We start from the raw sequence: 13,268 nt of genomic DNA, 5'->3' as shown, positions 1-13,268 counted from the left end.
GTGTGTGTGTGTGTGTGTGTGTGTGTGTGTGTGTGTGTGTGTGTGTGTGTGTGTGTGTGTGTTGAATAATTCTGCCGACAACGCTCGTGAGCAGGTAGAACGAACTAGACTGAAGCGGAAAATCCACTATCATTTTACAATTTTCGTGATAATTAACGAGATATTAATTTCTAAAGATTGCCGAATAAGAGCATCCGCCTGGTCTACTACCGCCAAGCCTATCAATCGACTTGATGCGCAGGCCACGGGAATTGGGGAGTTGTTCACCGCAAGCGACTACGGATAAAAGGCGCGTGACGCAGGACTCCGCTTCAAGCTAAATAACTAAATTTTGATTAGAACAAAATTTTTTAATTAAAAAGTAATTAAGTTTTTGTAAGTTACATATCAACAAAATAAATAGTTATTCATGTCAAAATTTCTTTCAGAGAGCGACAATACCCGTGGACAATAAAAATATTCTTTCGTCCTTTTCGCGGCATTTAAAAGAAAATTACAGTGAGCTATCATTTCCATTACTTTGCGGTAGATGACATGGCACATTTTTTTAAAGTGCAACATCCCCAGTAGGTCTAATCCATTCTTTCTACATATTTTAATGCAAAAATTATTCGAAATGCTCATTCTCGTAAATAAAGTTCGGCCTTCGAGTAATATTGCACATAGCATGATACGCCATTTCCGGTGTAATAGTACTAAAACTCTCTGCGAGAATTACTTCTCGTATCTCAGCTTTTGTACCATTACGCCTGTGTTCGACTAAACTTTGATGTAATCCCAAACGAGATAGTTGAGCACGTTAAAATCCAGTGATCGTGCCGGTCAGATTATTGGACCACTTCGACCCATCCATCGCATAATGCGTGTGTAACATTTTGCGTGGAAAAATGTTAAGAGAAGCCCCGTCATATTGAAAAATCAGCTCCGTCCGTACACGAAGAGGAACGTCCTCTAAAATCGTGGGCAAATCGTTTTCGAAAAAATGTGCATGTTTCTGTTAAGGCGTGGCGGAAGGAAATAGGAATCAATCTGAAAATAACCTGAAAGTTTTATTATTACTGAAAGTAAATTTGAAAAAAAAATGCCAGATAAAGTTTCTTATAGTGAATTTACTACATACGATTTGGTTTCCGATTATTTCTGCACATACAGGAAATTATGAAAGATTCCATTTGATGTGAAGGTGCCTCCAAAGAAAAACAGGGGAAGAAGCATTCTGCCGACACTATGCGAGAAATCCTGTGTATTTTAATGACAATTAATATATATTAAAAGCAACGCAAAAACATTAAAAATAATAAAAATACCTTTACAAAAGTAAACGCACTGTTCTTGATCTTTCGGCAAAAGTTGTTGTACTCGTCGATAGTGATACAGATGCAATCTGTTCTCGCGTATAGAATACACGTATATGAGAGAACAAATATATTATTCGCACGCTGTTTCCAGGATTTTCTTCAAATTCTTTGAGGATACTCTTCTCGTCGATTACGCAATTGATGCACCAGCATTTCGCCAATTATGATAACAGAGATTCTGTTTCCCTGGCACGTTGAATGCATTCACATAATATTATATAAATATCATATATAATAATATGTCTACTTGTATAACACAAATGTGGAACGATGAACCTGATTTCTGCTTATGAATTCATCCAAACCTCAACATTCAAAATTTTTACGATGTCTAAATAATATGTAGAACAGTCATATTATTTAGCAAAATCGGAAACATCATAGAACGTAAATATGTTTTCTGCCTCTTTAGAGCTAAAAAAGATCTTTCTATAGGACGTTATCAGAATTATAAATAGAAGTTTAATCACTATTGTATATTCTGATATAATATCTGTCACAGTTGGATCTTCTTGAAGAAAATGACATCTTGTAGATCAGAGATCCCTATTTGCCATGAAAAAGGCAATCGACCGATTAAGTTTTAACATGCGACTTTTATATACAATTATATACAATTTAACCAATATAACTTATATTTTTATTTTATATTTCATATTATTTTATTAAAAAATAATTTATGTTTCTCTTTGAATTTTTAGATATAGAATTTCACATATGGAAAAATTTCATGTGAAGTATTCCACATCTTCCACAAAATCGCAATCCCTGCCACTGTACTCGTCTTAACACCGAAATTGTCGTATTTCCTATAAATATAAATTCTATTGAGTCGTTAAAACAGATGACTTTTTAGAATCCCCTTAATATCTAAAAATCGCATACGCGTTCCAATACTCACGTTATCATGCTCGTCTAGAATATGCACAATTATGTACATATGTGGACAATGAGGACGATGCGACGCTTTTTTTTTTTGATAATACGCAAAAACTTTCAACCATCTATTGATGCGTGTAATGAGCATTTATGCATTTATGACAGTTGACAAAGTCATACAGAATCAAAGTATACAAGATGAAGTCAAATATGCCACGTAACGTATATTTAAGATATTAATTAAATCCTAGGTAAGATTAGGGTAAATATAAAAGAATATAGCCATACAGACAATATTATTTGATAATTTTATTTACATTTCTGATGCAATAAAAATTAATATAACAAAGTAACGTATAATAAAGATATATTATTAATATATAATTACGCAATTACATATTAATAATATGAATATACAGTATGTTTGGTAATTATTCCGACAACGCTCGTAGGCAGATAGAGCGGATTAAACTGAGTCGAAAATCTTGTCCACCATTTTGCAATTTTCGTAATAATTAACGAGATATTAATTATTGTTTATTACACGATATTGGGTAAATATCGACAAATGGAGCTCCAATTTCAATGATTTTATCTTAACATATGTTTTTTCGTCTTAAAATGTTCCACAGAATCTGTCAATGAAAGGATATACACTTTTTCTGAAATACTTTGTATAAATAATATATTAGAATTAATTACATTAAACTATTTTGCTGTCTAAGTTTACTTATTTAATATACTACCGGAATAACGAGTAGTGGAGTATAGAAGCTTCCTACAATCGCGTAGATTTGGTAGACAACATAGTCAAAGATCATAATCCTGAGCTCCAACAGATTTCAATGATTGATCGTCTTTTGTTTAAAAATTATTAACAAGAAAAATTTATTTAAATAATAACATCTCATTTCTGCTATATGTTATAATACAAATCATTCCACATCCCCTTCCCTGTTTATGTAATAACTTTATGCAAAACGAGATCTATCCCACTTCCATCTACAGGGAGAGAAGGGAGGTTCGACTGTCCACGCGAAGCATCGTACGCCCCGAGACAGGAAGGTGGACCTCGCTTCGCGTGGAAAGTCGAAAACCCACATGAAACAATTATAGACTTCGTTTCGCCCTATAAAGCAGTAACTTTTTTCATTAATAACTTTTAAACAATCACCAATTAAAACCTGTTGAAGATCACTCATAATCTTGACAAAATGTGTCAAAGTCAAAATCATCGGAGTTAAGTTTCCTTTTGTTGATATTAACCAATTATTGTTTATTATAAGCAGCGAGTTAAATACAACTGCGGAAAAAAATAATTTCTCGCGCGCCTAGCGATCACGATCAGTGGGCGTACATTTGATGATACTGGTTGGACGGATATCACGCTTATCAATCTCTAGAAATTGATATCTTGTTAACTATTGAGAAAACTGCAAAATGATACAGAACTTTTCAACTCACAATCAGTTTAATCCGCTCTAGTTGTTCATAAGTGTGTCGACAGTATTACCAAACATCTTGTATATAAATTATCTAATATATATTATATAACAATATACTATAATTATATACTATTAGGTTGTCCAGAAAGTTCTATGGTATTCTGTTAGCTCAGAATTATATATAGAATACATTTGTTATAAAATTTTGAACTATCTGATGTGAAAACTTAAAGTTTTCTCGAAAAATTCGTTTTTAAAAAATGTTCCTACGATTTTTTATTACCATTATACACGGGTTAAATAAAAATGCATTCTAACTTTGACTGCCAATAACTTCGTTAAACATCATAATAATTAAAAAATTAGATTCTTAAAGCTGAAATTTTGCTCTATCAAATGGTATAATCGCGTATTATAAATTCTGTATTAACATAATAATAATTTATTAGCTCACATAATTTTTTATGTTTTCTCGTTTTTTTTTTAAATTAAATTAGGATACAGTAATTTTAGAAAAAAAATTATGTAGACATATATGAACATATTTCATGTATAATAATATATGTTTATATATGTTTATATGTATTTCTATATTCATATATACAAAATTTTTTACCGAGAAAAAAATAAGGTCCGTTGCTCTTCGGCACATAGATGTTACAGACAGAAATCCTTTCATTTGGAGTGTCTGAGTACAGAATTAAAATATTATAGTTAACATAAGGTATAATACTGTCCAATAAATTATATATTCAATGTTGTAACATATCTAGATATAAGTACCTAGACACATTACTTAGGTACTTATAAGCGAAAATATTTATACTTGTACTTTTATAATATATGATATAATAATTATATAATATGTTATATTATAATATATTATAATATATAACCGTTATATACTACTACATATATAATATGTATTAGGTAATTTATATATATTTTATATATATTTTATTAAGTAAATTTATCTATTTATCTATATTTACGTTACGAGCAATTTGATTAATTCAGGATTTATATACATAATATGGATTTATATACATATATGTCGACTAATATGAATAATGCCTGTTTGTTTTAGAAAATTTAAATAATAGAAGCAAAAATATTCAAATTAATCAAAATGATTAATCATTATAAATTATGTCCACGTACAAATGGGAAGTGTGATTAATAAATTAAAAGACCGAAAATGATAAACTTTAATAAAAGAATTTTAAAATTATAAAAGAATAGGGCAGTCCACTTTCTACAATCTCATTTACAGGAGTGGGCAATATTTGAAGTACATATATTTAAAATACGTATTTAAATAAATTTTTGTATTTTGTATTTCGTATTTGAATATTCTATTTAAGAATATTTTGTATTTTGCATTTATATTTTTTTTTTAGTATTTTATATTTTAAATTTGTAAATACATTTAAATATACTAAATACATTTAAATTATGTAAAAATTTTTTTAATGAAAATTAAAATCGCACCATTGTTGACTCAATCTAAATTTCACGCATAATGTGCATAATATATCATTTATTCTTGTTTACATTTGATGAACAATCTCTAACGTTTATCTCAGCCAGGAGTGGGCATATTTGAAATATAATATGTATTTAAATATATTTTTATTTTATTAAGAGTATTTTGTATTTCGTATTTGAATACTTTTTGAGAGTATTTTGTATTTTGTATTTAAATAATAATATAATTTTTTTTTTAGTATTCTGTATTTTGTATTTAAATATAATTTTTTGAGTATTTTGCCCACTCCTGCTCATTTATTACTTATTATATGATATGCATTTAAATATTTTTTATTTATTTGATTACTTCTGCTAATATATTTCTGTTAATGTGTAAAGAACTTAATATACAAATTATTTACAAATTATTGCATACTTAAAACGTTTTATTATTGCTAAAATTGCTCTCTTTCGTCTTACTATTATAAATAAATGAGTTTACCATACATACATTACAAATGGGTACTTCGTAAAATTAGCAAAGGCCACTATGCAAGGTTAAATTTAAATCAATATAAACTTTATGCACTGAGGTCTTTCGTTTCTGCATTGTCACCACAATTTTAGTACATGATAGATTCAATTTGATAAGATGAAAGACATTATCGTCAATAATGTACATACTAAAGTAAATGAACAAGAAAGATTTATAAATTCATAATGAAATACAAAAATGAAGAAAAATAATTCTGTATATAAATACCAATTTATTAATCTTTTATAACAATAAGTTATTAATTAATACAGTTATTAATTAATAAGGAAATCTATATAACAGTAATTTATTATTACCAATTAAGCTCAATTTATATAATTGCATGAAGGGTGTTTGCGAGCTGCTTATCTTACATAACAAATGTCGAATTGTTTCGATTCTTTTATAAGTATTGTAATGAAAAATAAACATGTATTATTTTATCTAAAAAATATGTGACTTTATTTATATAAAAAGATGAATTTTTATTTTACATGAGCAAAAAAATTATTTATGCGCAAAAAACAAATTTGTGAATAATTTGGATTTAAAAAAAAAAGAAATTTTATTTATTTTAAAAGAATAAGAAATAAATAAATAAAAAATAAATGAAAAGTAATAATAATAAAATAAATAACAGTAAGAAAACTTTAAATAAACAGAATAAAAACTCATTTTAAATATCAAAAATTTTTTTTAATTTAAATCAATATATAATAATATTTAAGTAATTTTTTAAAATAAAAATTAAGAATAATTATGCGTTTCTACATTATAAAGTTTTAATTCAGTCATATGTTAATAAAGTTTTTTTGATAATATATTGGGATAATATATAAGATAATAAAATAGTAAGAAAATAAAACGACAAAAAAATTAAACAAAGATATCAATACTCAATCTGTGACTAGGCTTAATGATTTTATCCAATAGGCTTCCTCTGTCATAATTCTAGATAACATTTATGTTGCATAAGTTACTTAAAAGATGTCTTTTAGATGTCTTACGTCTAAAATATGTCTAAAAGGCGATACTTAGATAGATTTAGATATCTTATGCAAATGCATGTTATCTGAGATGTCATGGATGAAGCCCATCAGGTTAAGCTTAACCACAAGTTAACCAGATAATGAAAAACCAGGCCAGAGAGAACTAAACCAATTACTTATTCAAACAAGATGAACTATCATGACATTTTGAATTACATTGCTTTTCTTCTTAACGCCTGCAGCTATACTTTATTAAACGAGCATTTTCCTTATTACACCTCTTAAATCTTTGAACTTCAAATAGAAAAAATTTCCTCGCATTTTCGTACGCAAATTTGTATAGTTGAGACATCATTGGAGTTAATAAACGATTCTCTATATATAAAAAATTCATATATAGAATTTTTATAACATACCGTATTCTATTCTTAGCTCATAAAAATCATTACTTTTAGATAATATTATCGCAGCAAATTGTTTTTTATCATTTCCCTATCAACATCGGATATATGTAATCTGACTATTTCGCCGACGTTTAGCTCAGACAATTTTGCAGAATCTTTTTCATTTTCTCATTTAAATTTGTAAATGTGTAAATTAAATTTCGCCTTTTTTTGAGTATTAAGAACAGTTTTACTACAATTTTTCTAACTTCTAAATAATTGTTAAATAATCTTCTTTATCTTTTCTTCCATTTTTATCTTCTTCTGTTCATTATCTTCTGCATCATTGTTGTAATTTTCTTCGCCTTATGTTTTATTTTCATCTTCTTCATCCTGTACAGTGTCATTATCTTCTGTATCACTGTTATAATTTATTTGCGCTTTATTTTTATCTTTTTCATCTTTATTATCTTCAGATACATTTAAACGTAATATTTCTTCTCTAAATCTTCTTCAGATTTTATAGACTGTATGGTTTCTCCGAGCAAATTAGAACTTTTAAGTCCTGGTTAGTCGAACATAACATTTTACTAATAACATTTTATACCTTCGTGATAGGTTCTATTTTTAAATTGTACAAAACGCAAATCTTCATTCCATTGTTTTATGTATTTAAAGCCAAGTGCTGAAGATGTTTTCAACATCTTGGTACATTTAATAGATCCTTCACTTTGACTATGCAGATTTTCATGGATAATTTTTAATTCATATCATATGGAATAAACTTCTTCAATAACTCGATTATCGAAGTGAAGAGTAAAAAGCTGACAGATTTGTAGCCAATCGAAATGCAGAAAAAATGGGGAAATGTGATTGTATTTGTGGACATTATATGAAAAGCGGAAATATGCATGCTGTATACGCTGAGACAACGCTGGTATGTAGACTATATCAGCGTAGTTGAATAAAGAGATTATAAGCAGTTTGGAGATAAAGAGTAAAAGTTAAAATACAATTATCAAAAAATTAATAATTTATGGAATATTTAATATTGTATGTTAAAATGGGGCCAGAATAAAATATTATATAAAATATCTCTCGCGAGTTATTGATTTTTTAATATCTCCACTTTAATACTTTTATACGAAGAATAATTAAAGAAATTAAAGAAAGAATATTATGTAAATAAAACTACATAGTTGCATTTATTATATAATTATACAATTGCATTCAAAAATAAACGTTAAAATTTTGGCACGTCCTAGAAAGTACCTAATTATCAAAAAATATCTCCTTCAAAAAAAAATAAATTTCACTTGAAACATTTTTTTAAATAATGAATAGTTTGAGAGATAATTGAAGTTTCAAATGAAACATGTAATAAAAATATAATTATCCTGTAATAAAAATATAATTATCCTGTAATAAAAATGTAATTATTCTGTAATAAAAATTTGTAATTATATAATATCATAATATCACAATCTAGTCGCTGTGTAAGCCTGAAATAAGAAAGAAAGGCATGAAATAAAAATAATAATTTAAGACTGCACCCATCACACTTTTATATTAAAAAGTCTAATTAAAAAAAGTTTCTAGTTACGTATGTATCTGGCTTTCTAATACGCGTTGTGTATATATACAGCGTGTCTCAAAATTGACGATAAATATTTTATAAACAGATTCTTTATAACATTTTAAGATGAAAAATCTAATACAAAAATGTTAAACTATGACAGTTTTTAACACTTTGTGTGCCAAAAATATTTTGAATATATTTTCTACGGGGCTCCAATAAAATACTATTTCTATTTGAATAAATAAAATCATCTCTTAAAAATGGGAGACCTCTGCGGAAAATTGTGCGTCTCCGGGAATTGACGTGGTATTCAAAAATGTTAAATGGGAAGAGTTTAAATATTATGAATGACAGGACTAAAATTTCGCACTCTTAGGAATGGCAAGATGGTCAGTATTAAAGTGTTTTTCGAATTTCATTGGCTTTGACAATAACAAAATTCAGCATCTTCACAATGACCTGCTTCCTATTCCTGAGCGCGCGAAATTCTAGACCTATCATTCGTAATTTTTAAGCTCTTCCAATTTGAAAACTATCATAGCCTTGATATTAGACTTTTCGTCTTAAAAGAATCTATGTTTAAATATTTATCGTCAGTTTTGGAATATCCTGTATAATTGTAATATTAAAACATTTTATGGAAATTAGTTAGATAAAGTATTTAATTTACAAATTTTTTTATTTTTTTTATTTTTAAACCAAAATAGGTGCTATTCAGCAGCACTGGAATTGGATGGAATGGAGCGTTATTGAACAGATACTATCGCGATACTATCGCAAGTTACTACAACTACAAAGATGCTCACAATGTAGTAACGTATTGTCAGCGATATGTGATGCACAATATAATATTTCATTATGTCGACATCAGGGATAAAGCTTACGGATGATAAAGCGATAGTGGCATTTTTCAAGCCAGCACAATTAATCAGAAATCGATGCAGACCATATGAATATGTCAAAATCAATAACAGTTGAAGAAGGGCGAATATTATCATACTGCCTTGTTGAAGTTTTCCTTCTCAAGTCGTACTTGCATCGCCCTTATCCAGACAAGAATGGATTTACACCAGAGCAAGTTATGTATAATCATTGCTTGAGAGCAAGTTATGTATAATCATTGCTTGAATCGTGCCTGGAGAATGATTGAGAATACTTTCAATACTTTAGCAAGTCCGGGGAACATATCGAAAACAGATAATTGTTAATCCAGAAAATGTGATGTTAATAATTCAAAAGTTTGCTTACAATTAGCTGCAAAAAAGTGATGCAAACAATGTTGCATATTTGCACGCAGGTTCAAACAGGTTTAGGCATAACTCTTGACGAAAAATAATAGAAGATAAATGTGCACTTAGATATAACCCAAACACGAATATTCGCAGGTGCATGGCAATTGGAGATGAATTTGTGATTATTTTAACAACAAAGGAACAGTATCGTGGAGGATCATTTTTAAAATAATGATTTAATTACATGAAATAATATGATATAAATCGATAATCAAAGTTAATTTGTGAAGATTATTGTCAGTCAAATGATTATGTTGCAAGGCCGATAGTATACGCGCACAGTTTGTTCGAGAGAAATAAATGTAATTAGAATTTTATATATAATTGCATTATTATGCCAACATTTTTATTGGAATAATAATAATTATATATAAAATCTTGACTGTATTTGACAATTCTTCATATAATTATGAGAATATAATATAAATAATTCATAATAAATATAAATAAAAAAATAACCTCTGTATACTTAAAATAAATATTGTTCACAGATTAATTTACTAGATTAGTTCAGAGTCTTAGATTCAGCTTCACGCTGAAAAATTTTCTGCATATAGGAAAACTGGAGTTATACAGAATTACAAATTACATTATACAAAATATAAAAATTTATTTTTTGAATTTATACAAAATTGCTGGTTATAAAAATATTTAATTACTAACATTTAATTATTTATTATTATAAATATTATTTATTAATTACCTATAATATAAAAATAATTAATTTTACAATTAAATTACTTATTTAAAGTTATTTATTTATGCTTGCGTTCATTCACAAATTCGCGTTTAGCGTCGAAAAGACTTTCCAAAACAGCGCATCTTCGTCCTCGATTCCTCGTAGATTGTTCTTCATAAGTCTCATGAAGTGTGTAATAGAATCTTCGCGCGCGAATTCCAGTATGGTGAAGAATTTCGTTACTTCCACGTTTATATAATCAGGCTAATCGAAAATGTGTGATTTTACCAAAATTTCCTTTAATTAAATCCTGTAACTCACTATCATTATCAAGTCCCCATCGTTTCCTGTACCATAGAACTGTTTCCTACAAAAATTAAAGTATATAATTATTTTTTTCGTTTATGCATCATTATTACCATTGCAATATCTATAAGATATATTTAGATAAGTTACTGGCTATCTATCATTTGAACTGTCGGTCCAGTTTTTCATCATTCACTTCTCCAGAGGTGAATCATCTATTGCCAGAGCTTCAATGCGTTCGTTGTCGATCGGTAACAAAAGATGTCACACAGTACATAATAGTGCAGTAATATTGCCGAAATATCGCACAAATATTTCCTATAAATTTTCGCGGACATTTAATATTGCAGCGATATTTATTCAACATTATTTATATATATTAAATATTATTATCATGTTGTGAAATTATTGAAATATTGCATGCTATGTGATGTATTACGTACAAATCTTGTAGTTGAAGACCTAAAAGAAAAAGACCTTGCTCTCGTAATAGACCCACGAACTATGTGGTGAGGTCGTAGATTCATCGGCAACTTTTTCTTCTACAATAAGTTTTTCTTCTACAATAAATATTGAGTCTTAGACAGATTTCCATTTCTTGACTTTTTTTGACTAACATTATTCCAAGAAAAAAATATATAATTAATATTTAATTAAAATATGTAATTAATGTCAAAGAATAATATGTAAAAGAAATAACATATAAAAGAAATTAATACTACTAAGTTTTATAAAAACTTCTTCCTACATCTTTTTCCAACAAATTCCGCGCTCTGCGAGTAGAAGTTTGAAATTCTACAAAGACGTCGAACATACAAGATAAGCTGCTCCTTTAGACGAATTTTCTCATTCGTCCAGGGAGCGTTACTTTGAACACTTCACTGTAGCTGCAATTGTCGGCCACCACCTGCAGTCCCATTGACTAAATTCTGCGTAGAAAATTACCGTCTGTAAATATAAATAAGGACAACAATATTAAATAAAGTTTTAATTTTCATTCAATTTTCCTACTTTTTATTATTCAGTACTTACCATCTTTTGCATAAAAATGTAAATTTTTATCAGTGACGATTTAATGGTAACATTGTACACATTCATGAGTTTACATTTTCGCACAAATGGTCTCGCAAGCATGGCCATAGCTGAAATTATAATAATCATAAGAAAATGAAATAAAAAATAATCAAAAACAAATATAAAATAAAGTAGTATAAAATTAAGTTAAAGTAGTATAAGTTAATTAAAGTAGTATAAGTTAAGAGTCTGTTTACTTTTTCTTCTAACATTTAAAAATCTAATAAAGATCGAAAAATTTGTTTATTATATGACAAGACTGTTTTTAATAGTAGCACGAATACCTACACAGTTTCGGCTCGTAGTTCCTTTTTTTACTAATTTAGTTGATTCTAATTAAGCCCTCTTGTATTAATAAATTAATTTTATTTAAAATGATTAAAATTTTTTTATGTTTACTAACCTCGCTTTCCTTCTCCATCATTCTGCATTTTGAAGTCCTTGTTGGTCGCTCACATATTCAATATGAACTAGTATATTAGTACATATCCCATAGTTCAATAAATCGAACTATCGGAGATGATATCCGGATATAACGAGGAGTAAACCGTTGAGGGCATTGCGGTATACAGATTTGGGGCATTACTGAGCATTACTGCAGGGCATTATTTAAGAGAATTGTGCATTATAAGCTAGGTATAAAGTTATGCATTACTACAGCATTAATGGGCATTATCAGGGCAGTAATAGGCATTACTAAGGCATTAATGGGCATTATTAGGACATTAATGGGCATAAAAATTGGGCATTACTTGGGTATTACTGGGCATTAGTAGGCATTAATCCACACAGTTTTGATCAGCAGTTTACCCTTCGCATAATACTTATACGAGTTCCAAAATAGAAATATTAATCTGTTCCGCTCTTCTTTTAGAAAGTTTAAAAGTATTAAGTACCATTGCATTTTTTAATTTAATAACCATTAGTTATGAACAATATGAAAAAGAATTTAATAACCGTTAATTAGGAATAATACAATAAAGAATATCTAAAAAAAATTTTATTGCAAACATACCGAAGATGACCCGATAGAGTCGAAATGTTTATATGTACAAAAATTACAAATTATGTTTATATGTACAAACATCATAATGAACATCACAAACAGTAATCAAAAACGTTTTTCATATTAAGATTAGTAGGTTGTTTTCATACAAGTAAGTGCTCTTTATACAAAGGAATTGAATGTACATAAGCTGTTTGCATTTTATATTTTATTACTCATTTTCAAATATTTCAAATATAATATCATTATCAAAAAATTTTTGATAAGAAATAA

This window comes from Atta colombica, unplaced genomic scaffold, assembly GCF_001594045.1.
Source record: "Atta colombica isolate Treedump-2 unplaced genomic scaffold, Acol1.0 scaffold238, whole genome shotgun sequence".
In the NCBI taxonomy this organism is placed as follows: Eukaryota; Metazoa; Arthropoda; class Insecta; order Hymenoptera; family Formicidae; genus Atta; species Atta colombica.
The sequence above is the reverse complement of the archived record's forward strand: the minus strand, read 5'-3'. Positions refer to the sequence as shown.